This window comes from Lissotriton helveticus, chromosome 8 (assembly GCF_964261635.1).
Source record: "Lissotriton helveticus chromosome 8, aLisHel1.1, whole genome shotgun sequence".
NCBI lineage: Eukaryota > Metazoa > Chordata > Amphibia > Caudata > Salamandridae > Lissotriton > Lissotriton helveticus.
In genome coordinates, this window is record NC_136069.1 from 89,593,941 (window position 1) to 89,620,723 (window position 26,783).

The window sequence follows — 26,783 nt, forward strand, 5'->3', positions numbered from 1 at the left end:
GTGCAGGACCCCCCATACACGCCCACCCTCCCAGGAGACATGTGGGCCTGTTGGGAGTTGGAGTGCAGGACCCCCCCACACACCCCCACCCTCCCAGGAGACATGAGGGCCTGTTGGGAGTTGTAGTGCAGGACCCCCCCCACACACACCCCCACCCTCCGAGGAGACATGTGGGCCTGTTGGGAGTTGTTCTGCTGGACTCTCACCACCCCCACCCCCACCCCCCCAGTAGACATGTGGGCATGTGGGGAGCTGTAGTGAAGGACCCCCCAACACACCCCCTCCCTCTCAGGGGACATGTGGGCCTGTTGGGAGTTGTAGTGCAGGACCCCCTCACATACCCCCACCCTCCCAAGAGACATCTGGGCCTGTTGGGAGTTGTAGTGCTGGACTCTCACCACCCCCACCCCCCCAGTAGACATGTGGGCCTGTTGGGAGTTGTAGTGCAGGACCCCCCCACACACCCCCACCCTCCCAGGGGACATGTGGGCCTGTTGGGAGTTGCAGCTTGACCACATGCGAGCATAGGAAGGTAGGAGGCAACATTTGTGGTTGATCGTGGTGGGTGCATTTGAGCCCTGGCCTTCACATTTGGGTGCCTGTGTGATTCACATGCATGGTTTGGAGCCTGGGAGATGTGTCTTAGCAATTGTGCAAGGAAGAACATGACAGTGTGATAGTGGTAATTGGTATGTACTTACCAGCCTCAAGTCCCTCTTCTATTCCTTCCAGGCTATCAGGGTGCAGTATGCCAAGCACCTTCTCCTCCCATTCGGTAAATGGTATGGGATCCGGGGGAGTGCCGCCGCCAGTGTGGTGTGCCCGCAGGTGGTTCTTGGCCCGGATGCCCTTCACCCTTGTCTTGAGGTCGTGCCACCGCCTCTGGAAGTCGTGTTTGGTACGTGGCAAGGTCCCTGAGGCATTGACTCTGGTCACTATCCTGTCCCACATGGTGGTTTTAGTTGCCAAGGTGGTCTGCTGGACTAGGGTACCAAACAAATGTGGTTCCACACGGATGATTCCATCCACATGACATGCAACTCACTCCCTGTGAACTTGGGGTTTTTCTTGGGTGTCATGGTGTATGATATGCAAGGTGTTGGTGGTGTAGGGTGTGCAGGTGTGTGGTATATAGGGATGGTGCTGTGAGGGTTGGTGTGGTGAGTGTGTTGGTGTGCAGGTTGTATGTGTGTTTGTGTGTCTCTGTTGTTTCTGATGTTGTGCCTCTTTGATCCAGCTGTGCTGTGATGCAAAGGATTGTGGTAATGGGAGGGATTCCTTTTATACTCTGTGTGGTGGTTGTGTCCAAATGATTTATGGCGGTCAGGTGTTTTGTGGGTGTGTTGACTTGGGTGCTCTTGTTTGTGCTGGGGGGTGTCATAGCGTGTAGTCCGCCATGTTTGCTTCAGTTTGACTGCAGGGGTGATGTTCATTAGGTCCTTCCGCAGCCAAGCTCCGTTTGTCGATGCTTATTTTCCGGCGCGGTCGTGGAAGTTGGTGAGTTCCGTTGGGATGGCGGGGTTATCCTAATTGTGCGTCCGGAACCTCCGAAGTGTGGCGGCGGTTGAGCCTGTTTCTGCGGCATTTGCGTCCGCGGTGGACGGTGTTTCAGTGGTTCCGTCTGCTTGCGGCGGTCTTTGGTGTGATCCATCCGCCGCGGTCGGTGAGTGTTGCCATAAATATCCTAATCGCACCGTTTATCCGAGGAGCGGTCGGGAGTATTTTTTCCGCGACCATGGCGGACGGAACCCGTTTACGTCCGCCATCCTAATAGGCCTCATAATTTGTTCTGGGATGATGCAGGCTCTGAATAAAGCTTCTAACCCCTGCACCTCCCAGTCTTTTGTGCCCCAGACAGTTTTCGTCTCGATGGTGTCTCTCCAAAAATGATAACCTAATGTGGACAGTTGAGCATAAAAGTTCGCAGAATAAATTTGTTTAGTATTGGTCAACATACTTTTCAATCCTGTCTTATTTACATTTTTAAAGTAAAAAATTTCTGGATTTGTGATGTTAAAACCTGATAAGTATTGAAATTTTCCAAGAAATGTTTTAGAGCTGCCCTTTGGCGGCGTTGTGCAATGTTCCCATTGATTATAAGTAAATACATTTCTAGGGTTTGCAGATTTATGCAAATGATGATGACCATAATGATTAAAACAATACATTTGTTCATAATATGATGAACCTTCTAAAAATGTGTGCTAAGGCTAAGGCTCATTCTTTTGCTACTGCAGTTTGAACCGCTGTCAGAATTTTTTCTGTTGAAGTGAATTTCATTTCAGCTTGTGTGTACAAGTGTAATTTGTAAGCTATTGGTACCTTTTCACCTTCATTAAAGGTTAGCTAGGTGAATCCGCATCTTCCTGGGAAGATTCTGATCACAGGTTTGCGTACGTTTTCGCTTGTCTGTAGCTGTGTTTTGGCTAACATGTCTGTTGGTAATGAACGCAAAATTTCTGTGTGTTTTTGAGTCCAATTAGTTGATTTGAAATCCGGTTTGATTAGTTCGTAGAGAGGTCTAACCCTTTCTGCGTAATTTAGAACATAAGTTCTTCCGAAATTCAGGAAACCTAGTATTGACTGTACATTTTTCACCGTTTTTGGAGGTTGGAGCAGCGCACACTTGAAAGTTCATATCCCAGAAATAGGACATTGAGGTGGGCAATTTGTGATTTCTTAAAGTTGAATTTGTACCCTTCAGAGGCGAACCCAAGTATAATGGTGTTCACTCTTTCCAAGTGCCTGTCCAAATCATCGTCTGTAAGATAGATGTCATCGACATAAGATAATGCCTCATCATCATACGTTTGTAGTAACTCTGTTACTCTGGCTGAAAATAACCCTGGACTATTCTTGAAACCCTGGGGGAGACGACAGAACTTTCGATGTGTCCCCATTGTTCTAAAGGCGGTCAAATACCTGCTTTCAGTTACAATGTTTTGACAGAAGAAACCATTTGAAATATCTAATGTCGTTTTGTATTTTTTGCGCATGATGTTATTCATCAGTGCTGCACTGTGTGAATTTTGTACTGCAAAAGTTTTGCAACAGATGTTTAAATGTCTATAGTCCAAAACTAGATGATATGTATTGTCTGGTTTGGAGACAGGAAACAAAGGATTGTTCATGGACGAGGTGCATGTTTCAATCACCCCTTTGTATTCAACTTGATCTAAGATCTCCCTGACCTGTTTCTTAGATTCTTGCTTAACTGGATACTGCCTTTGTGCAGTTGGTTGATTTTTTAACTGTATTTTATAATGAGGAGAATCCTCATCCCATCCCACATGATTTTAAGATAATGCTGGAGCCTGGGCCACTGCCCATTTTCTGGCATAAGTGTATTTTTTATGAATTAAAACATGATTTGAGAAGGCTGGCATAATGATCTCTTCGCCATGTGTTGTGTCAAAGAACAGGAGTAAAAACCCATCAACCTTGTTGGGATTGGGGTAGAGAATTATATACAATAGACAGTATCCCAACTGGTATTATTTGTGGACGATTATGAAGGATATCTATACAGCATTATCCAAGTAACGAGAACAAGGAGACTCAATTTGATTTTCATATGTGCTCAAGACATCATTTTTATCAGCATTTTCAAGAATATAGGGCAGGTGTAATTACAGTTAGAATCAGCACTGCAATTAATAAATAACAGGTGACAGCCCAAAGTTGTACAAGGTGCACGAGTGCAAAGGTGAGTGGCACTACGGCGACACAAGTGACAGTGAGAGCAGCGTGGACGGCGCAAGTGTGTTGTGAACAATTATATACAGTGAGTAAAAACAGAGTAGTTTTCAAACAGTTCAGTTTTTTTTCCATTTTTTCGAGAACCACTGTGTGAAGGGCGCCTAGTATCTTGCTGGGAAGTCAACGGCGTTTTGATCCATGAAAATAAGGATCATCATCAGGACTAAGGGGCTGGATGCAGTGCTGTAAGGGAAGGAGATGGAGAATGAGAGGCGGGAAAGGGGGAGGACTGTAGGGCTTAAGGGGGGGGGGAAGAATGATGCTCACCGTCTAGCAACTGATTCCAAGTAAGGAGTTCCGGGGTGGGGGATCTGTGGGGAAGTCTCGTGGGACGTCCCGGTGCCGGGTGACGGTAGTGTCTGGAGTACGACCTTAGGTAACACAATTGCCAGGGATCTGAGAACAAAAGACGGAAAGACAATTATGGGTGTGGAGCTCGAGGGTCGGGTGTCCCTGGAGTCCATGGTAAGAAACAGGAGGAAACTTACCAGGGGTTAGCAGTCAAGACGTGAATTATCCGGAACCGGGTGGTCTGTTAAGGGCGAGAGCTGATCTCGGAGGGGTAAGGCGAGTCAATCTGTGGAGAAATGAGAGGGGTCAAGGGTTGGAGCCGATCTGGAAGGAATCGGATCAGCATAGGAGGTAGATAACAACGAGGAGCATTACCTGGCCTCGAGGTGTGGGCAAGCGAGTGAAACGCTGTCCAGGGGTTGCTATGGCAATCTGGTTCCCGGGACCGAGCTTAATAGAGATAGGCCGAATAGGCACGCCAGATGACGTGGGGCTGCCTAAGGATGGAAGGGCCGCAGGGATAGGGCGGCAAGGGTAGGGGTGGGGAAAGGGGCGGAACTCCTATCACAGGAGTGACACAGGAAAGGAGGTAGGCTAGATCGGAGGCAGGCCAGAGGTGTGGACCGGTGTGGAAGACCCAGCGAAGAGTCAGCTCGGTCAGCGAGGGGTCATGACGGGTAAAGGCAGATGTGAAGCATGTGACCCATGGGTGTCTGTACAATAATGTCAATAGGAGGAGAAAACAGTTGGAACAGCAATTAAAGGAACAATTGAAAAGCAAAGTACACGCTTTGTATTTACATTAGTCCAATATAGAGCATACATCATCGCTAAACAGAGGTGCAATGGATTGGCAATGAGCAATGTCTAACTAGAGAGTGACAAGGCTGAAGGGAATTGGCAGTCCGCTTTTGCAGAGAAGGCAGGGGGTGAGCGCAGGCAGACAGGGGATCAGATGGTGATAGTACTGTTCCACTCATCAATGGTATTTAATCCGTTGTTGACGGAGTCACAGAGGGTCATCCACCTGCATTCACTTTTGTTCAAGAGGGATCGGATGTCGCCCTCTCTTGTGGGTAGTGTCAGTTGTTCAATAACTTGCCATTGTAAGTCTGTGTCCTTATGATTTTTCTCAAGGTAGTGGTTTACAAGGGGCGTCGTGGTCACTTTGCAGTTAATGCGGCTTTTGTGTTGCACGATCCTGTTCTTGATGGTTTGTGTGGTTTGACCAATGTAGAAAAGTCTGCATGGGCATTCAATGGCATATATTACATTTGTGGATCTGCAGTTGGTGTGGCTTTTTAGGGTATGAGTTCTGTCCTTGTATTTGAACACTTTGGTGTTGGTTGCAAGTTCACATACTGAGCAGCTCTGGCATTTAAAGTGGCCAAGGACTGGCGGCAAACCCCATGCTGCAGTGATGCTCTGGTGATCTGGTGTTTTTTCTGGCCAAGTGATTGCACGTACCAAGTGGGATGACAAATTGTTTCCTCTTTGATAGGAGAAGAGAGGTTCATCTTTGAACGGTTCGAAGGGACGGAAGATAGACCAGTTCTTTTTGATTATTTTGGCCACTTTGTTGCTGCTGGGACTAAATTTGGAAACAAACGGGATTCTTGTTAAGGGTTGTTTGTTCTGGCTGGAGAGGAGATGTTCCCTGTGGCAATACCACGCTCTTTTTCGGGCTCTTGAGACCAGTCGTTTTGGGTATCCTCTGGCGATGAGTTTTTTTGGTCAGAACATCGGCCTCCCTGAAGTAATCGCGGCGCCATTTGCAGTTGCGCCTGATTCGAAGAAATTGTCTAAATGGCAGTTCATCTCTGAGTCCTCTCGGGTGGTAGCTGGCATATTGGAGCAATGTGTTTCTTTCCGTAAGTTTTCGGAATAAGCGGGTTCCCAGTTTGCCATCCTCCACATGAATGGTGACGTCTAGGAAGGGTAAGTCATTCTGTTTGCATTCGCCTGTAAAGCGGAGATTTTCCTGCGAGTGATTCAACCAGTCAATAAAGGACATGAGGGCCTCCTCGGTACCCTTCCAAAGTAGCAGGATATCGTCGATATATCGATGCCATAAGTTGATGTTGTCATGGAATGGATTGGTCGGTTGAAGGATGAGGGTTTTTTCCAGGTGATGGACATATAGTATTGCAAAGTTGGGGGCAAAGCAAGCGCCCATTGATACTCCCTTGATCTGTAAATAAAAGGTGTCTTTGTAAAGGAAGTAGTTATTTTGGAGCGCAATGCGTAAAAGATCCATGATAAAATGAGTTGGTATTTTGGTGGGTTGAGGTCTGGAGTGGAGAAGGTTTTCGATCACTTGTAAACCTTCATGGTGGGGAATGTTCGTGTATAACGACTCGATGTCCAGTCCTGCCATGAGATTTTGTTCTTCATTGTAGTCAAGGACCTAGATGGTGTTTATAAGGTCTGTGGTGTCTCTAATGAATATATCCGTGAGGGGGACACATTCTTTGAGAAGGGCATCGATGTATTTCCCTACTGGTTCTATAATAGATCCACAACCAGAGACGATGAGTCTACCGGGTGGGTTATTTTGGTCCTTGTGGATCTTCGGCAAAACGTATATAACAGGAGTGCGTGGGTGGGGTTTGTTTAGGAAAAGGCATTCCTTGTGGGTGATTATATCCATCAATTTGGCTTGTTCGGTTACATCCATGATCTTCTTCCTGATTTCTTGCAGTGGGTCTTTGGTAAGTGGGCGGTAATGTTCGGCATTGCTGAGCTGGCGTTTAATTTCACAGTCGTATTTATCAGCTTGTATAATGACAATTCCTCCGCCTTTGTCCGCAGGCTTTATAATAATGTCTGTGTTATTTTTCAAGGCCTCGAGTGCCTGTTTTTCAGCGAGGGGAATGTTGTAAGGGACAAATTTTGGTTTCGACTGTAGTTCAGCGATGTCACGGAGTACTAACCGTTCAAAAGCTAGGAGTTTTATAACACACCCTACATCCCTCCCAGAACCAAAAACTGGGGCAGATCCCGGAGCAACCAACGTATCCATTTTTATCCATTTAAATCTTTATTCGGTTTAAAAAACCTTGTAAGATACAATACATAAAAACCAAACAAAAAACATGTCATACACATCATTATAATACATAACAATACAGCAGTGGGTAAAAAGATATTATCACATCTTATTTGTGCAAAATACGCAAAGTTCATCTAAACTGAGATTACATAGATCCTGGTCGGTCCTCCTTCCATTGAGAACACTGGATAGATATAACAATGATAAAATAATAATTTAGTTTCTATTTGTTTAAAAGGAATAATATACACCATAGCGATCAGACAGGCTGCCATGTAGCTAGAGGACAATAAATAACATGGTAAAATAGCTCGTTACATTCAAAGTTTCTGGTCTTTCTTTCTCCTGATCAGAGCAACACACAAGAGAAAACGACTTAGGCTAAACACAATCGGTTGTGCAGTATCTCCCTTAAATATCCTGAGTCCAACCTTAATTTGTCTAAGGCCTAACCTGTTACAAATTGGCTTAAGCCATTTTTTTCTTGCTTTGAGGTATGCTGGGCATGTGAACAAGACATGGGACTCGTCTTCTTTCATCCCCAATTGACAAAACTCACATATATTAGAGGCATCCACCCCGGTCAACCCCTTATTACATTTCCAGCTAGATGTTCTATCTTTTAAAAGCAAGATGCTATACCGGAACTTTAAATATAGGCTTTTGGCCAAAGGTGGGTGAATTTCATCCATGAGGGGCTCTAATTGCATATTCATTTTAATTTCAAGGAACTTCGAGGTCAGAGTCCCTGTTCTAGAATTTGCAAACACTGAGTCTCTAATATAGTCCCAGTACCTTTGCTTCAAGATGTTTTTTGAGCTATTTGTAAGGGAATCAGGGTCAAGCCAAAAATCACATAGACCTAATTTTTCAAACCATTTTTTAACATATTCCAGCCACGGCAAATGCGTAATGTTCTTTATGGCCAGTATCTCTTGCAATGCTTCTCTATAATCGACCAGCTCTTCAGTGGACCATAAACGGACCCAATAGAGTAGTGGGCGAAGCGAAGCATAGTCGTCAGTGCGCCTGAAATTGAGATCCCATAATACAGGCGTCAATGGTGTTGATCGTGGTATCCCCAACAATTGCCGAATGAAGGAATTTTCCCTCACTCGAAAGGTATCCTTTGAAGCATTTGCCCAGAGATCTGCGCCATAAAGAGAAGAAGATTGCACTTTATATTTAAATAACTCAATGGCTGGTGAAACCGCTTTGAAATGGCTATTCTTATGCTTCTTTAAGATTGGAACCTGATTTTGGATTAACCTTAGTTTTGAATTCTCCAATTGTGTTTTCCATGTCAAATCACTGTCTAAAATAATACCCAGGTATTTAAAATTAGAAACTTCTTCAATAGGTTCATTGTTTATTTTAAAAACCTTATTGAAGCCTTTATGGGGGCTGATTGTCATAACTTTTGTTTTTGAGGAATTGATTTCCAATTTCTTGTCATGACAATACAAACTAAATGTATTTAAAAGGTTTTGGAGCCCCCTAGGTGTCTGAGAAATTAAGATTGTATCGTCTGCAAATAATAGTGCCGGAACGGCTTGCCCACTCAATTTGGGAGAGTCATGCTCGCAGCCCAAAAGAGTATCCGGGATGTCATTGACATATAAGGAAAATAAGGTGGGTGCCATTACGCACCCTTGCCTTACCCCTTTTGCTATTTTTATTTTTTCAGTGACTTCTCCATTCGGGCCCCATCTAACACGTGCATAATTGTTCTCATGGAGTCTAATTAGAATTTGAAGGATATTACCAGGGACACCCATTTCATTTAGTGTCTTCCATAGGGCTGCCCTGGGTATCATATCAAAAGCTGCCTTTAGGTCAACAAAGGCCACGTATATGTGGGAACTCCTTATAATGGTATATTTCCAGACTAAACATAAAAACCTAAAAACCTGGTCTACTGTACTTATCTTACATCTAAAACCAGCCTGGTATTTTGTGTAAATAGAGTGTTCTTCAATCCAAGAAGTGAGCCGACCAAGGACCTGCCGTGCAAAAATTTTTTGTAGCACGTCAATAAGGCTGATAGGTCGGTAATGTGAGGGATTTGACCTATCACCCTTCTTGAACAAAGTCACAATCTCTGCCCCCTTCCAGGTTTCCGGAATAGGAGCTCCTTGAGCAATTTCGTTGGGTAATAAATTGATGTAGGGAGCCCAAATATAATTTTCGTGTTTCCACAGGTCGCCTGGTATTCTGTCAGGGCCTGGTGCTTTCCCTGGCTTCACTGCCTTAATTGCAGAGATAGTTTCTGTTAAAGAAAAAACAAGAGGTGCATCATACGCTACCAGTGGAGCCTGCAGACTATCCCAGCCTTCACTCACACCTGAACTTGTGCATGAGTATAACATAGTAAAATGCTCGACCCATGTCTTTTCCTCTAGAAATTTATCTTTACATTCCGCCATCCCCCTGGTGCCTCTAGCAATGAGGCTCCAAAAAGTGGTCTGATCTTTACGCTTACATGCATCCAATAAATCAGACCAAACCCTTTCGTCCCACTCTCTCTTGGCCTTTAATAAGATTCGTTTATACTGTACTCTCCTGGTTCTCACAATATCCATTGAGCCCTCCCTAACCGCTATAATTAAATCTGACTTGGCTTTTCTGCAATCCTGATTATACCAGGAAATCCCCGTGTGTTTACTTTTTTGGGCATTGTGTGATCTTTTTATTGCCCTGGTCAGGATCCCGCCAAGTTGGTTAGTTAAATGCTCATGGGATTTTATCAGGCTTAGATTTTGGATATCAGTGTTGTTGCCTAGGAGTGAGGACATATGACTCACAAAAACATTATAAATTTGAGTAATGGTTTTGGAGTTACCTAGTACTACTGGCCATTTCAGGGATCTACGATTATTTGCCACTAGAAGATCTTGTGGCAAGGATGAGGTGCTGTTTGCACTTTTATCAAGGGTTTTAAAAATCTGGGTTTGAACAGATAAAATCAGAGGATAATGGTCACTTTCCATACGATCATCCACAGTAAGGTCGATGATCATAGGCCACAAGTTCAGGGAGACTAATAAATAATCTAAGTGGCTGGAGTAAGCCCCTCTAGTAAACGTTGGTCTACTAGGACAGTCTGATGACAACCGCCCATTGCATGCGCGTAGGCCTATTTCTAATGTCAAGTTTAATAGTTGTAAGGCGCTCACAGAGCAGGGTGCTTTATAGTTTGTATCTACTAGGGGGATATTATTGGCGATGTCCTCATCCTTATAGATGTCTTCTAAACCTATTATAGGTTCAAAGCCTCTGTTAAAATCACCACCTATAATTATTTGTGCATTTTGATCAAGTCCCGCCAAAAAACTGTTCAGATGATTTATCATTGTTGATTCCTTACATGATCTATGTGGTCTATTGTAAACACTGATCACGTAGGTACTACAACCCTTAGTGTTTTTTAGCTTGAGTAATAAAATGTCGGGATCATTCATATCAATTTGCTCAAAGGACAGGCCTCTTGTAATTTTTACCCAAGTTGTTAATCCGCCGGAGGGTCTCCCCCCATTTGCGTTTACTGCGGGTATGAAAAAAGATCTATAATCCACTTTAAAGTAGTTTTCAAGCGCCCATGTCTCCTGGAACATAATTAGATCCCCACTCGTCAGGTAATCATGCCAAGACGGGTCTGAGAGGTTTTTTTTCAGACCCGCTATATTCCAGCAGATAATTTTCATGCTTCCTAAATCCCTCAGTGCTTCTACTGCCTGACATGGTGTGCTTACCCTAGATGTGTCTAAATGCGATTGTTGCGCTACTGTTTCAGCTAGATGTGATGGCTGATGCAAGATTTCGTTAGATGCAGTCTGGTTTGTTCCAGCTTTTAGCAACAACCTACGATGTATGTAGTTCCTTCTACATGGCGTTATCGGGTCCCCTCTCTCGAGTCAGTCGCAGTCAGCTAGGCCCGCTAGGGCTTCAAACCTATTTGAAGTGCTAATTCCCCAGTTGTATGATGGGGCCCCAAAACCCCAATCATTAGAGGGGGCATTCCATCCAGATGCAGGAGTAGTGGGGAAAGGTGGATTCTGGTAAGAGCTCGGCCATCCTCCATTAAAGTTAGCATTGCCCATAGGTACTGGGGTATTAGGATACCGTGTATTCTGCTGCATACCTAGCCATCCTCCATTGTATTTGGTATTTCCTGCAGGGCCACAATAATTGGTTATTATACCAGGCCCTTGTCTGGCCATCTGATTCCAATTTTGCCCTAAGGTAGTGTTTTGGAAAATGTTATGTTGGTTTGGTGGCCATTGACCCACTCTATTTTGGGGAGCATAAATCATGTCAGAAACTGATGGTCCCCCTCCCCAACCATGCACTCTTGTTGCCCAAACTGGCTTCCGGGGTTTTTGAATGTTGGCCTTTTCTATTTCATTATAGAAAAATTCAAGTGTAAGGGGGACTATAGAGCTACTTCTCTTTTGTGGTGGGAGGATATTTGGTAAAATATCTGGAAGAGCAGCTGCAGACAAGAAGTTTAATATCACACAGTCGCCCTTCCATTTTTTCTGCTTATTACCTATCCAACCAACCCTCCTTGCTGTTTTAATTTCATCGGCCAACCGCTGTTCACCCCCCTGCGCTAGCCGCATATTATTTGAGAGCCAGTATAGTGCCTTACTTTTTAATGATGAGGCTGACTCAGTTTGGTCTGGTAATAGGGTTGGTGTATTGGCTAACACAAGCACTAACGGTGCTGCTTCAACTACAAATTGTGTTTGGTTTTCACCAAAGCAAGAGTGCTCTATAGTTTGCATGGAATCAGTTGGTCGGTCAATAGGGGCTTCTAATGGCAAATTGGTAGAATTTTTGCCAGAAGTTTGTGGACATTCTACAGGTGTTACTACTGGAGGAATAGCGTCTGGCGTTACATTGGGTACATTATCTTTCTCTGGGAGATCACTATCTTTGTTGACATTACTAAGGGCATTGCCTATTGCATCTGCTAGGCCATTTTGTGCACTCCCAAGCTTCTTTATCTCTGCGGAGAGTTTGTCAATCTTACTGATAAGTGGCTTGATAATTGTCTGTATTTTTATTTCTAACAGCTCCGCTATTTTAGTCATTAGGTCCTCGTTCAAAGTGTCCCTTAGATTATTTTCCTCATTGTTCTTACATATGTTTTTTTCCTTTGGTGGTGGTGATGTAGCCTTGTTTTTCCCAGAGCGTGCCCCCCCACGTTTGTTTTGTAATCTGCGACAGGCTCTGACTGCCCTGGAGGATGGTTTGGCCAATGAGTCGTCCTCCACGGCTTCTTTATCATTGTCATTAGTTCCTTCAACCTCAATGATGACCTGTGCATCAGATTCATTAACCACATGATGATCAATGTCCCTCACATTCAATGTGCTCACGTCGCTACTAACAGTTTCTGGGGAAGCTGGTACCTGAGGATCAATGTTCAGGTCTATTAACAGAGATTCATTGGTTTGTGAGGAGGTAGGTGGGCTCATGGGATGAAGAATTGGTGATTGGGACAGACCTAACGATTGTCTGCGCTTGCTGTTTATTTGACTAACCACTTGAACAAGATAGTTCTCCATGGTGTTCTTCGGTGTGTCGGGTGCCGTGTGATTGTTTCTTTTACGCATATTTAGAAAACAAATGTGAAAGTCTTATGCCCACTGCTCAATTGGTTGATAAAATGTATATTCCAAAATTAAAACAGAAGAGTCTTACTTCAAATTTGTGCAGATATCCAGCAGACTCCTTTACAAAATCATTCGTACTGTTGACTGTACCAGCATCAGGAACACCATTACTTTCCGTAGACAATTGTAAGGATGATCCCCTGTTGCACAGAAAAGAAATGAACAAAGGGGGTGGCCTAGCCTAGCCTCCTTGTGCCGATGAGGGCCGTAGAGGGCCCGCCCTTTGCCCGGGCTTCGCCCCGGGCGTCCCGCTCGCGTCCCGCGACGCGGGTCTCCTCGTCCTTTATCTGTGCCTGTGCGCTCTTCCGGCGCGTCCCGCGTCACTCACGCGCCACCGCAAGGCCTGCCGGGAGTTGAAGTCCTCCCGGAGCGGCGGCGCGGTTTTCAATGCCCTTTGGTGACTCTCGGCGGTGGCGGCTTGGGCGTCTTTACAGGCGAGTGCTGTTCTATGCGTGGCCAGAAAATGACTCTCGGCGGTGGCGGCAAGGTAAGTGTCTCTCCCCCCGCTCTGCCGGTCTCCTCGTCCTTTATCTGTGCCTGTGCGCTCTTCCGGCGCGTCCCGCGTCACTCACGCGCCACCGCAAGGCCTGCCGGGAGTTGAAGTCCTCCCGGAGCGGCGGCGCGGTTTTCAATGCCCTTTGGTGACTCTCGGCGGTGGCGGCTTGGGCGTCTTTACAGGCGAGTGCTGTTCTATGCGTGGCCAGAAAATGACTCTCGGCGGTGGCGGCAAGGTAAGTGTCTCTCCCCCCGCTCTGCCGGTCTCCTCGTCCTTTATCTGTGCCTGTGCGCTCTTCCGGCGCGTCCCGCGTCACTCACGCGCCACCGCAAGGCCTGCCGGGAGTTGAAGTCCTCCCGGAGCGGCGGCGCGGTTTTCAATGCCCTTTGGTGACTCTCGGCGGTGGCGGCTTGGGCGTCTTTACAGGCGAGTGCTGTTCTATGCGTGGCTAGAAAATGACTCTCGGCGGTGGCGGCAAGGTAAGTGTCTCTCCCCCCGCTCTGCCGGTCTCCTCGTCCTTTATCTGTGCCTGTGCGCTCTTCCGGCGCGTCCCGCGTCACTCACGCGCCACCGCAAGGCCTGCCGGGAGTTGAAGTCCTCCCGGAGCGGCGGCGCGGTTTTCAATGCCCTTTGGTGACTCTCGGCGGTGGCGGCTTGGGCGTCTTTACAGGCGAGTGCTGTTCTATGCGTGGCCAGAAAATGACTCTCGGCGGTGGCGGCAAGGTAAGTGTCTCTCCCAACGTATCACCTTCTCGGACTCATCAAACACCTCTGCCGAAGAATCAGACCCTGGAGAAGGCTCCAGCGCCAGTGGACCCTCCAACAGACCACCACCCCTACTCCCCCAAGGTTTTTTAGACCGGGGCCGCGGACGCGGCCAACCTCCTCCACGACAAACAAGAGCTCGCCAATATCAACCGCAGCTACCGGGAGAGAGACAAACATGCAACCGATACTACCAATGGGGTCCTCCCCTATAACGACCCCTCTGACCGAATCTAATTCTCCTACCACCATCAACAATGAAGTCATACCAATCTTTAACCTCTCCAGTTATGCCCTGACCAATGAGGAAACATGTATTCTATCTCGAGGCCTGAGGTTTGTCCCGACTGAAAGAACTAATTACCTGGAATTGCAATCGAGCATCTTCAGATTCTTCCGAAGAATACGCCTTAGACAGTTCTTCATTAATGAACCCGAACCGAATGTACCTATGCCACAACGGTTCCACCCACCGTCATCTTTCAACCCTCCATCAGCCACCATGCCACCTGAAACCCTAGCTTTTGAGCGGTTAGTACCCGTGACATCGCTGAACTACAGTCGCAACCACAATTTGTCCCTTACAACATTCCCCTCGCTGAAAAACAGGCACTCGAGGCCTTGAAAAATAACACAGACGTTATTATAAAGCCTGCGGACAAAGGCGGAGGAATTGTCATTATACAAGCTGACGAATACGACTGTGAAATTAAAAGCCAACTCAGTTATGCCGAACATTACCGCCCACTTACCAAATACCCACTGCAAGAAATCAGGAAGAAGATCATGGATGTAACTGAACAAGCCAAATTGATGGATATAATCACCCACAAGGAATGCCTTTTCCTAAACAACCCCAACCCACGCGCTCCTGTTATATACGTTTTGTCGAAGATCCACAAGGACCAAAATAACCCACCCGGTAGACCCATCGTATCCGGTTGTGGATCTATTCTAGAACCAGTAGGGAAATACATCAATGACATTCTCAAAGAATTTGTCCACCTCACGGATACATTCATTAGAGACACCACAGACCTTATAAACACCATCGAGGACCTTGACTACGATGAAGAACAAAATCTCATGGCAGGTCTGGACATCGAGTCGTTATACACGAACATTCCCCACCATGAAGGTTTACAAGTGATCGAAAACCTTCTCCACTCCAGACCTCAACCCACCAAAATACCAACTCATTTTATCATGGATCTTTTACGCATTGCGCTCCAAAATAACTACTTCCTTTACAAAGACACCTTTTATTTACAGATCAAGGGAGTATCAATGGGCGCTTGCTTTGCCCCCAACTTTGCAATACTATATGTCCATCACCTGGAAAAAACCCTCATCCTTCAACCGACCAATCCATTCCACGACAACATCAACTTATGGCATCGATATATCGACGATATCCTGCTACTTTGGAAGGGTACAGAGGAGGCCCTCATGTCCTTTATTGACTGGTTGAATCACTCGCAGGAACATCTCCGCTTTACAGGTGAATTGAAATAGAATGACTTACCCTTCCTAGACGTCACCATTCATGCTGAGGATGGCAAGCTGGGAACCTGCTTATTCCGAAAGCCTACGGAAAGAAACACATTGCTCCAATATGCCAGCTACCACCCAAGAGGACTCAGAGATGGACTGCCATTTGGATAATTTCTTCGAATCAGGCGCAACTGCAAATGGCGCCACGATTACTTCAGTGAGGCCGATGTTCTGACCAAAAAACTCATCGCCAGAGGATACCCAAAACGACTGGTCTCAAGAGTCTGAAAAAGAGCGTGGTATTGCCACAGGGAACATCTCCTCTCCAGCCAGAACAAACAAGCCATAACAAGAATCCCGTTTGTTTCCAAATTTAGTCCCAGTAGCAACAAAGTGGCCAAAATAATCAAAAAGAACTGGTCTATCCTCCGTCCCTTCGAACCGTTCAAAGATGAACCTCTCTTCTCCTATCAAAGAGGAAACAATTTGTCATCCCACTTGGTACGTGCAATCACTTGCCCTGAAAAAACACCAGATCACCAGAGCATCACTGCAGCATGGGGCCACCAACCTCACGAAATGGATCAGCGACTGCGCAGACGACCTCGCCCCTCTGAAGACCCCACCCAGCAGACCCGGCAGCAAGAAAGCCCCATGGTTTAACGACGAACTCAAGAGCTCCAAGAAGAACTGCAGAGCACTCGAGAAAACCTGGCGCAGAAACCCAACACCAGACAACATGACTACCCTCAAGCTCGCCACCCGAAAACACTACCAACTGATCCACGCCACCAAGAAAACCGCATTCAAGGAACGACTGGACAACAACGCACACAACAGCAAGGAACTCTTCAACATCGTGAAAGAGCTCTCCAACCCCAACGCCGGAAACAACGACATCACCCCTTCGCAAGACCTCTGCAACTCCCTCGCCTCCTACTTCCACAACAAGATCGCGGACATACACAACAGCTTCAGCACTCAACCGACACACGCCACGACCGAACCACCACCCCCCACAACCACCCTCCACGCCTGGACCCCGATCAGCACCGAAGACACCGTCCACACAATGAACTCCATCCACTCCGGATCTCCGACAGACCCCTGCCTTCACCACGTCTTCAACAAGGCCGACGCTGTCATCGCACCCCACCTGCGGGACATCATCAACACCTCCTTCGACACCGCGACCTTCCCGGAGAGCTGGAAGCACGCCGAACTCAGCGCTCTACTTAAGAAAGCATCAGCCGACCCCACCGACCTCAAGAACTACCGCCCCATCTCGCTGCTCCCGTTTCCGGCAAAAGTCATCGAGAAAACCGTCAACAAGCAACTGGCCGCCTTCCTCGAGACGAACGGTTCCCTCGACCTCTCGCAGTCTGGCTTCCGGGCCAACCACAGCACCGAGACCGCCCTGATCGCAGCTACCGATGACATCCGAGCCCTGCTCGACAACGGAGAAACAGCAGCCCTCATCCTCCTGGACCTCTCCGCGGCCTTCGACACTGTCTGCCACCGTACCCTAGTACAGCGCCTCAGCAACGTCGGAATCCAGGAGAAGGCACTGGAGTGGATCATCTCCTTCCTCGCCGGAAGGACACAGAGAGTCCGCCTCCCCCCGTTCAGATCGGAGGCCACCGAAGTCATCTGCGGCGTTCCTCAAGGCTCCTCGCTCAGCCCAACACTCTTCAACGTCTACATGAGCCCCCTTGCAGCCATCGCACGCCAGCACAACCTCAACATCATCTCCCTCACCAACGACCCCGCCACCGCCAGAACCAACCTGCACGAAGGGATGACAGACGTAGCCAAATGGATGTCGAACAGCCGCCTGAAACTGAACTCGGACAAGACGGAAGTCATCATCCTGGGATCATCACCCGCCGCCTGGGACGACTCCTGGTGGCCCCCCGCCCTGGGCAGCGCACCCAAACCCACAGACCACGCACGCAACCTGGGCTTCATCCTGGACTCCTCCCTCTCCATGACCAGACAAGTCAACGCCGTCTCCTCGTCGTGCTTCAACATCCTGTGCATGCTACGTAAGATCTTCCGATGGATCCCCATCGAGACCAGGAAGACGGTCACGCAGGCCCTCGTCACCAGCCGTCTGGACTACGGCAACTCCCTCTACGCCGGAACCACCGCCAAGCTCCAGAAGAAACTCCAGCGGATCCAGAACACCTCAGCACGACTCATCCTGGACATCCCCCGCCGCAGCCACATCTCCGGACACCTGAGAGACCTACACTGGCTCCCGGTCAACAAAAGAATCACCTTCCGGCTCCTCACCCACGCACACAAAGCCCTACACAACCAAGGCCCAGGATACCTCAACAGCCGCCTCAACTTCTACGCTCCCAAACGCCAGCTTCGATCGACCAGCCACGCCCTCGCCGCCGTCCCCCGCATCCGAAGAGCCACCACAGGAGGAAGGTCCTTCTCCTACCTGGCCGCCAAGACTTGGAACTCCCTTCCGACCCACCTCCGCCTGACCCAGGACCACCTCACCTTCAGGAAGCAGCTCAAGACCTGGCTGTTCGAGCAGTAGCGGACCCCCTCCCCCTAGCTCCTTGAGACCCTCCGGGTGAGTAGTGCGCTATATAAATGCTTTGATTGATTGATTGATTGATTGATTGGGGTTTGCCGCCAGTCCTTGGCCACTTTAAATGCCAGAGCTGCTCAGTATGTGAACTTACAACCAACACCAAAGTGTTCAAATACAAGGACAGAACTCATACCCTAAAAAGCCACACCAACTGCAGATCCACGAATGTAATATATGCCATTGAATGCCCATGCGGACTTTTCTACATTGGTCAAACCACACAAACCATCAAGAACAGGATCGTGCAACACAAAAGCCGCATTAACTGCAAAGTGACCACAGCGCCCCTGGTAAACCACTACCTTGAGAAAAATCATAAGGACACAGACTTAAAATGGCAAGTTATTGAACAACTGACACTACCCACAAGAGGGGGCGACATCCGATCCCTCTTGACCAAAAGTGAATGCAGGTGGATGACCCTCTGTGACTCCGTCAACAACGTATTAAATACCATTGATGTGTGGAACAGTACTATCACCATCTGATCCCCTGTCTGCCTGCGCTCACCCCCTGCCTTCTCTGCAAAAGTGGACTGCCAATTTCCTTCAGCCTTGTCACTCTACTCTAGTTAGACATTGCTCATTCCCAATCCATTGCACCTCTGTTTAGCGAAGATGTATGCTCTATATTGGACTAATGTAAATACAAAGCGTGTACTTTGCTTTTCAATTGTTCCTTTAATTGCTGTTCCAACTGTTTTCTCCTCCTATTGGCATTATTGTACAGACACCCATGGGTCACGTGCTTCACATCTGCCTTTACCCGTCAAGACCCCTCTCTGCCCTGCTGACTCTTCGCCGGGTCTTCCACACCGGTCCACACCTCTGGCCCGCCTCCGATCTAGCCTACCTCCTTTCCTGTGTCACTCCCGTGATAGGAGTTCTGCCCCTTTCCCCACCCCTACCCTTGCCGCCCTATCCCTGCGGCCCTACCATCCTTAGGCAGCCCCACGTCATCTGGCGTGCCTATTCGGCCTATCTCTATTAAGCTCGGTCCCGGGAACCAGTTTGCCATAGCAACCCCCGGACAGCGCTTCATTCGCTCGCCCACACCTCGAGGCCAGGTAATGCTCCTCGTTGTTTCCTACCTCCTATGCTAATCCGATTCCTTCCAGATCGGCTCCGTCTCTTGACCCCTCTCATTTCTTCACAGATTGACTCGCCTTACCCCTCCGAGATCAGCTCTCGCCCTTAACGGAACACCCAGTTCAACCTCGAGCTCCACACCCATAATTGTCTTTCCGTCTTTTGTTCTCAGATCCCTGGCAATTGTGTTACCTAAGGTCGTAATTCGGACACTACCGTCACCCTGCACCGGGATGTCCCACGACACTTTCCCACAGATCCCCCACCCCGGAACTCCTTACTTGAAATCAGTTGCTAGACAGTGAGCATCATTCTTCCCCCCCTTTAAGCCCTACAGTCCTCCCCCTTTCCCGCCTCTCATTCTCCATCTCTTTCCCTTACAGCACTGCATCCAGCCCCTTAGTCCTGATGATGATCCTTATTCTCATGGATCGAAACGCCGTCAACTTCCCGGCAAGATACTAGGCGCCCTTCACACAGTGGTTCTCGAAAAAAATGGAAAACAAAAACTCAACTGTTTGAAAACCACTCTGTTTTTAGTCACTGTATATAATTGTTCACAACACACTTGCGCCGTCCACGCTGCTCTCACTGTCACTTGTGTCGCCGTAGTGCCACTCACCTTTGCACTCGTGCACCTTGTACAACTTTGGGCTGTCACCTGTTATTTATTAATTGCAGTGCTGATTCTAACTGTAATTACACCTGCCCTATATTCTTGAAAATGCGGATAAAAATGATGCCTTGAGCACATATGAAAATCAAATTGAGTCTCCTTGTTCTCGTTTGATAATGCTGTTTAGATATCCTTCATAATTGTCCACAAATAATGCCCGTTGGGATACTGTAAATGTAAATGTAGTTGAGCTTATATAGCGCACAGCTACCCGCAGTGGGTTTCCCGGCGCTTGCTTAGGGAACCCTTCCTGGTATTCCCCTGTGAGATAGCAGGGTATCCACAAGGTGAAAGTCAGGCATCCCACCGCGAGTGGCCGTTGTGGAGATTAAGCAAGCTATTGCCCAGAGTCGCAGAGTGTGAACCCGTGAGTCGAGGAGGCACCGGGGCGAGAATTATCAAGTCCGTGGAATTTTTAGCCGAAGACCCCGCCGAGGCGGGGAATTGAACCCTGGTCCAGGACCGATCTCAGCTTCCGGGTCTGCTGCCTCTAACCCCTGAGCCACACTTCTCCACTGTCTATTGTATATAATTTTCTTCGCCATGTGGGCACTCCCTGACAAATTCAGGTGGCCAGTTTTTTTCAGCTAGAAGAATGTCATAACCCTTTGAGAGCTTCTCCCAAAAGAGAGCTTTTATTTTTCTAGTTATGTCTTTCAATAATGTATCATAATTTAGAGTCATTATTTCTTTCAAATTAGATGTTATTTTAATACCTAAGTAGTTTGCTGTATGACATACCCCCGAGACTGAGGCTGGCAATTTGTAGTTAACAATGATTTGCGTTTTATTCAAATTTAGTTTGTATCCTGAAATCAAACCGAATTCATCAGCTTCCTTAACGATACCAGCCATAGCTTCCGCTATATCAGTTGAATAAATTGCCAGATCATCTGCGTAAGCAGTAATCTTAAGAGAGTTGTTGCCATAAATAAATGGTTTAATACAATCTTGAGTTAGTATCGCATTAATGAAAGGCTCCATTGAAAGAGCAAACAAAAGGGGTGATAAGGGACACCCTTGGCGTGTACCTCTTAAAACCAGAAAAGTGTTAGAAATCAAATTGACATATCCTATTTTTGCATTGGGGGAATCGTAAGGTGCTTAAAAACAGAACGGGAGAAAGAAAACGGCTACCTACTGGTATTTTCGTGGCTCGCTGTTTTCGGCTGGTGCAGACGGAGACAGAGACGAAGACCCTCCGCTTTTGCTTGTCCGGACCGCTTGTGTGCTTGTTTGCCGTTCACCGCTGCGTGGCTTGGCTCGGCTCGGCTTTGCTGTGCTCGGCAGGACGGACTGCAGCGAAGGCGGTTCCCAGGTGGTTTCCAGGCGAGTTGAGGCGTGGGCGAGGAGCAAGGAGCGGAGCGGCTGAGAGCAGCTGAGAACGGCGGAGAGCAGCACGGCTCGGGTTCCCGTGTGGTCCCTGTGCAGGCTGGGGGATTGCTGTTCAACAAAGGTTTTTTTCGGCTTTTTTACACAATTCTGCTCCTGCAGTGAAAACGTTATTTCTACTACTTGGCTACTTGGCTATGAGAAATGCAATAACTACATTAGGTCTACTTAATACAAGGAGCTGCGTCTTGCGTCATTTGCAGTTGCATACTGCGACGAATTTATCAGTATAGGCTTGTGCTGATCTACTTGCCAACGCACAGGTTTGAAAACAGCGTGAAAGACTATTCTTATGGCTGTTATGGCTCCCAAAAATACGAGGCATAATAAGGCTTTGCTGAAAGGTACCCCCTTGAAGGAAGGGTCAGAAGAGCAGAGAAGAGGGGCGGACGATGGGAAAATACAGCCTCTCAGACCTATCTCACCTGCAGTGGTTGCCCGAACACCTCGCTCCAGTCAATCTGAGGATCAAGCCGGTAAGCCACAGCTTAATCCCCCCTCTAATCACCCCTCTAATAATCAATATGCAAAGGAGAAAGTATCTTTGTCGAAATTAAAAGTTAAAATCAAAGAAGATGACCTTTTTGTTGATAAGGTTGTTCAGAAAAGTAAGAAGAACACTAATTCTACTAATAAAACTACTCTGCCAGGGGGGCTAAATAATGACGAGACAACGAGTGGGGAGATAGATTTTACTTTACCCGCGGAGAACAATCTAATTAAAGGGGTGGATGCGGAAGCAGAGGTGCGACCCATGCCGAATACTATAACTGAGCAGGCGGCTCCGAATAGAGGGGTTGAGTCAGAAGCACAAACACAAGCTCAAGCCCACGTCCAGGTTCTGATGCCGCCATCAAATACAACTCTAGCAGAGATATGCTCCTATATTGATACAATGAACACTGAGACTAACTTTGAGGCTAATTTATTACAGGAAAATAACTCTAATGATGGGTACGAAGAATATGTGGAAGGAGTAGAGGAAGATTCTGAGATTGCCCGAGTGCAAACAAGAAGGGAAAAATCCTCTGCTGTCAAGAGAAGGGGGAAAGGAAAAGTCAGAGCTAAGAAGGGGAAGGGCAAAGACACAGTAACACTGCTTACAACTCTAATATCAACAGCTACAGGAGCTACAGGAGGGAACATAATAAGAGATCAAAGCCCCCTACTTAAGTGGATGCCTGTTAAGGGGGGCTCACAAAAGTTATCTATTGCTTTACCAAGAAATCACTCCCTAGAGGCAGATAAACTACAAGACTATACCTCTAAGGCCTCTCCTAGTAAAGGGGGTGTAAAAAGTTCAGATCTAACTTTTGGTCCAATATCTAACTCTGCTTCTGCTTCTGCTATTGTGGGCTCACCGGATCATACTCCTGCTAGACTCCATGTTGGATTAGACAGTTGTGCCACACCTAACCAGAGAGACATTTTCTTTATACCCACATCTACTACCCCTTGTAAACAGGCAATGGCACTGCCGGATATATCACCGACATTGGTTGCACCCGCTATATCTCTCATTTTCTCTCCTACCCCAACTGAAACTCCTTCTTCCTCTCTGGACCTAATCATGAAAACACTAATGGTACATCACGAAGAGTCTCAGCAGCACTTTCGCCAATTAAAGGAAGACAACTGCAAGATACATAACTGTTTACAGGAAGTCCCCAGCAAGTTAAGCGGAGTCCCTAAAGATATTGAAGAGCTACAGAAAAGGGTAGTTGATGTTGAAGAAACATTGGCCACTACTACGGCCTCAACAGAAGAACATAAAGAAGATATAGAGATATTGAAGAATAAAGTCAAGGATCTTGAGAACCGACAGCGACGCCAGAATTTGAGAATTTTCGGAATCCCCGAAGGGTCTGAAGGCTCTGACGCAAGGACCTATTTGGTCCGACTATTTCAAAATGCTTTTCCGGACCTTGGGGATTGGGACTGGGACTGCCAGCTCCAACGGGTACATAGACTACCGATCATTTCTAAAAATAGAGAGAGTAAATACCCTCGACCTATGCTCGCTTATTTTGGCAACTACCTGCTAAGGCAGGCAATCTCTATTAAAGCCAGACAGAATACACCAGTGACCTGTGATAATGTAACTTTTTTTGCCAAATCAGATCTCAGTAAGGCTACCATGGACAAAAGATGGGGACTGCGGAAACTAATAGACTCTTTCAAGTCCAGGGGGGCCATAGTATATCTTCAAGAACCCGCCCGCCTCAAAGTTACAAATGCAGGGCATACCTATATTCTTAATAATGTTACCGAAGCAGAGCAACTTCTGGCAAAAATGGACTTTAAAACTTAGGTAGTTAACCCTACAGAAATTTAGAATCTGTTTCTTATGAATAACTCCCCTTTTTTTTTCTTTTAGGTTAATTATAAAAGCTTATTATTTGCGTTGGGTGGGTTCGGGATCTTATATATGAGTTTAACACAGAGGGGGAGATCTCGGGGAGACCTCTCTGGCTAACTGCCCTTACAGCGGCAGTAGAAGATAGAGGGAGTCTTCTGGGTAGGCATTTGGGGTGGGACCTTTAGAGCAGGGGGAGTAGCTCAAGGGAGAAAGGATGGGGTGGGTAGGGTAGGGGGAAATGAGGGAGAAACTGACAGCACAAGCATATGTACAGACTTATATAATGATTTAAAGAATAAACGTAATGAGAACTGTTTACAGAGTTTAAAATTGATTAAATGTATCAAATAAACTGCCTAGCATGGAACGTTTCTGGGCTTAACAATAGAATTAAAAGACAACTAGTTTTCGAAGAGCTGAAAATGTATAACCCTCATTTTGTATTTTTAAATGAGACGCATATTCGTTTTCAGGACCGTAAAATGATGGAACAAGGGGGATTCGAACTAATCATTTGTACTGCCTTGAATGTACCAATTAGAGGGGTCGCTATTCTTAAGAGGAAAACTTTTAAGGTTGAGGTACTTAGAACTGCTGTAGACAAAGCCGGTAGATGGGCATTAGCACAAATTAATTTAATGAATTCAAAATACGTACTTTGTGCCTTGTACGGATCAAACATCGATGATACGTGTGTTTTTGACCGTCTTAACATTGAACTTTTGGATTGGGATGGTGACATAATAATGATGGGTGACTTCAATTGTGTTATGACCTATGCCAAGGATACGACAAAGATGAATCCTTCACAACGTATGCGTAAAACTAGGGCAGCTATTTTAGACCTATCGCGCATTTATAACTTAAAAGATGTTTGCAGGAATCTACACCCGAAACTTGCAGGATATACATATTATTCTGTTCCCCACAAAATGTGTTCCCGCATTGACATGGCATGGACGACAGATCGTGTCTTGGATAGTTGTAAAATGGAGATTTGTCCAAAAATAACTTCGGACCACAATCCCATTATATTACGGTTTCATACTTTACCTACTGATCAGGCTACAAGGTTATTTTCTTTCCCAATATATTTGGTAACAGACACTTTATTTGTTTCTCAATTGAAGAAACATATCAAAGAATTTTTAGAATTTAATCTAGAATCTGCTCACCCCACTTATGTATGGGATGCATGCAAAGCTAGCATTAGAGGGTTTGCACAGCAGTACATTATAAGACAAAATAAAGAACGACAAAATGAAATTTTGGAAATGACTTCTAGAATACGGTCACTAGAAGAATATTTGGCTGAGGCTATGAGACAAGAAAATCTAGGGGGACGTATTTTCAAAAACAAAACTAAAACATTTTTAAGAGAGCAAATTAGTTTGAAATTACATAAATATAAACAGTCGCAATATGAAAGCGGCGACAGAGTTGTTAAGATTCTCGCTTATAAAGTCGCTGAAGATAAGGCCAATTCTCTGATTAAAACATTAAAGGGGCAGATGGGGTTAGCTATTACCAACCGGAACAGATACTACATCAATTTGTAAAATACTACAGCAACCTTTATACACCCGAATCTACCCCTACCGAAGAAAACATACAAAATTATTTAATCAAGAATTGGATATTAGATAGTGAACCAGATTTCATGGAACCACTTGAAAGACATTTTTCACTTTCCGAACTACAATTGGCTATCTCTTCTCTTCCATCAGGGAAATCCGCCGGTGACGATACACTTCCAATTGAAATTTATAAATGTTGTAGCGAGGAATTGTTACCTACACTTTGCTCAGTGATTAATCAAATTGGAGATTCAGGCAAAGCCTCAAACTCCTGGGAAACTGCCAAAATTATCTTTTTTTAAAAAAAAGATAAGTTACCTACAGAGTGTGGGTCTTATAGGCCCATCTCCTTGATAAACGCCAGTGCCAAGGCTTATTCCAAGTTACTAGCCATGAGATTGGCCCCGCTAATGCCTAAATTAGTAAGTCAACACCAACATGGTTTTGTAACCGGCAGAGACACAACAGCACATGTTAACACTGCTATTACTGTATTTGACGTTGCCACCACTAATTCCTCTCCACTCGGTATGGTGTTATTAGACGCTGAAAAAGCATTCAACCGAGTGGGGTGGGATTACCTCTGAGCTATACTAAGGAGGATGGGCTTTGGGAAACAGTTTTTTTTATGCAGAGCAAGTTTCAATGAAACAAAGATAAGGTGCACAATATTTTTGAACAAACCAAAAACTAATACATAGGATTTTCGTCCTACTCAGTTATGGTGGATATTTTATCCTTTTACCCACTGCAGATGTCTATTGGAGTATTTTACGGGGAAAAGGGGTCTGTGTGAAAAGCACGACTGAGTTACTCTAGTATTTACATTAAATTAGTGCCTTACCAAACGTTGGGCGCCATGTAGTGTAGTTCCTACATTCCCAATAGGCCCTGCGCATTGGAATAGCATATACTATAGAATTGACGTAGGACTTAAGTCGACTAGATCTCTATCGCATAAACTAAACTTAATTGTGTGGGTGCCAGCTAACTCAGAGGTCACTAGAAACTTTCTCGAATACACAAGTAGGGATTTGTTTCTGACAACCACATAAACATGACAACTTTGTTTCCCAAGAATAAGAAATATATCTCTAGAGTCGCGGAAACAATAGATGGCTATTTCACTCAGTCAATCGTGCATGCTTCGTTTCACCAGAGATGCAGAGAAATAGAGAGACGAGCGTTATCAATAAAAAGGTTATTTATTGAACAGTCTTCTTTCTCATGCAAAATAAATGAACTGCTACAATCGCAATACTTGTCATGAAGAAAAGTGCGTACAGTAAAAAGTTACAAAATATTACTGTAAAAGCATGATATGGTTTCTAAGCCATAAGATAAATACATAAAATAAGTAAAAGACTAAAACGTACTCCACTGGTGCTTTCTAAAATACGCCTACCCCGGTGTACCTAACCTAAGTCTAGTACGAGGGACGAAGTAAGTGTAGTGTAGCAAAGATTGAGTATTTTCTGCCAAGAATCTATCCAAGATTTCTCTTAGAGTTCTAATCAGCTCCGAACCTTGGTTTTAGAATGA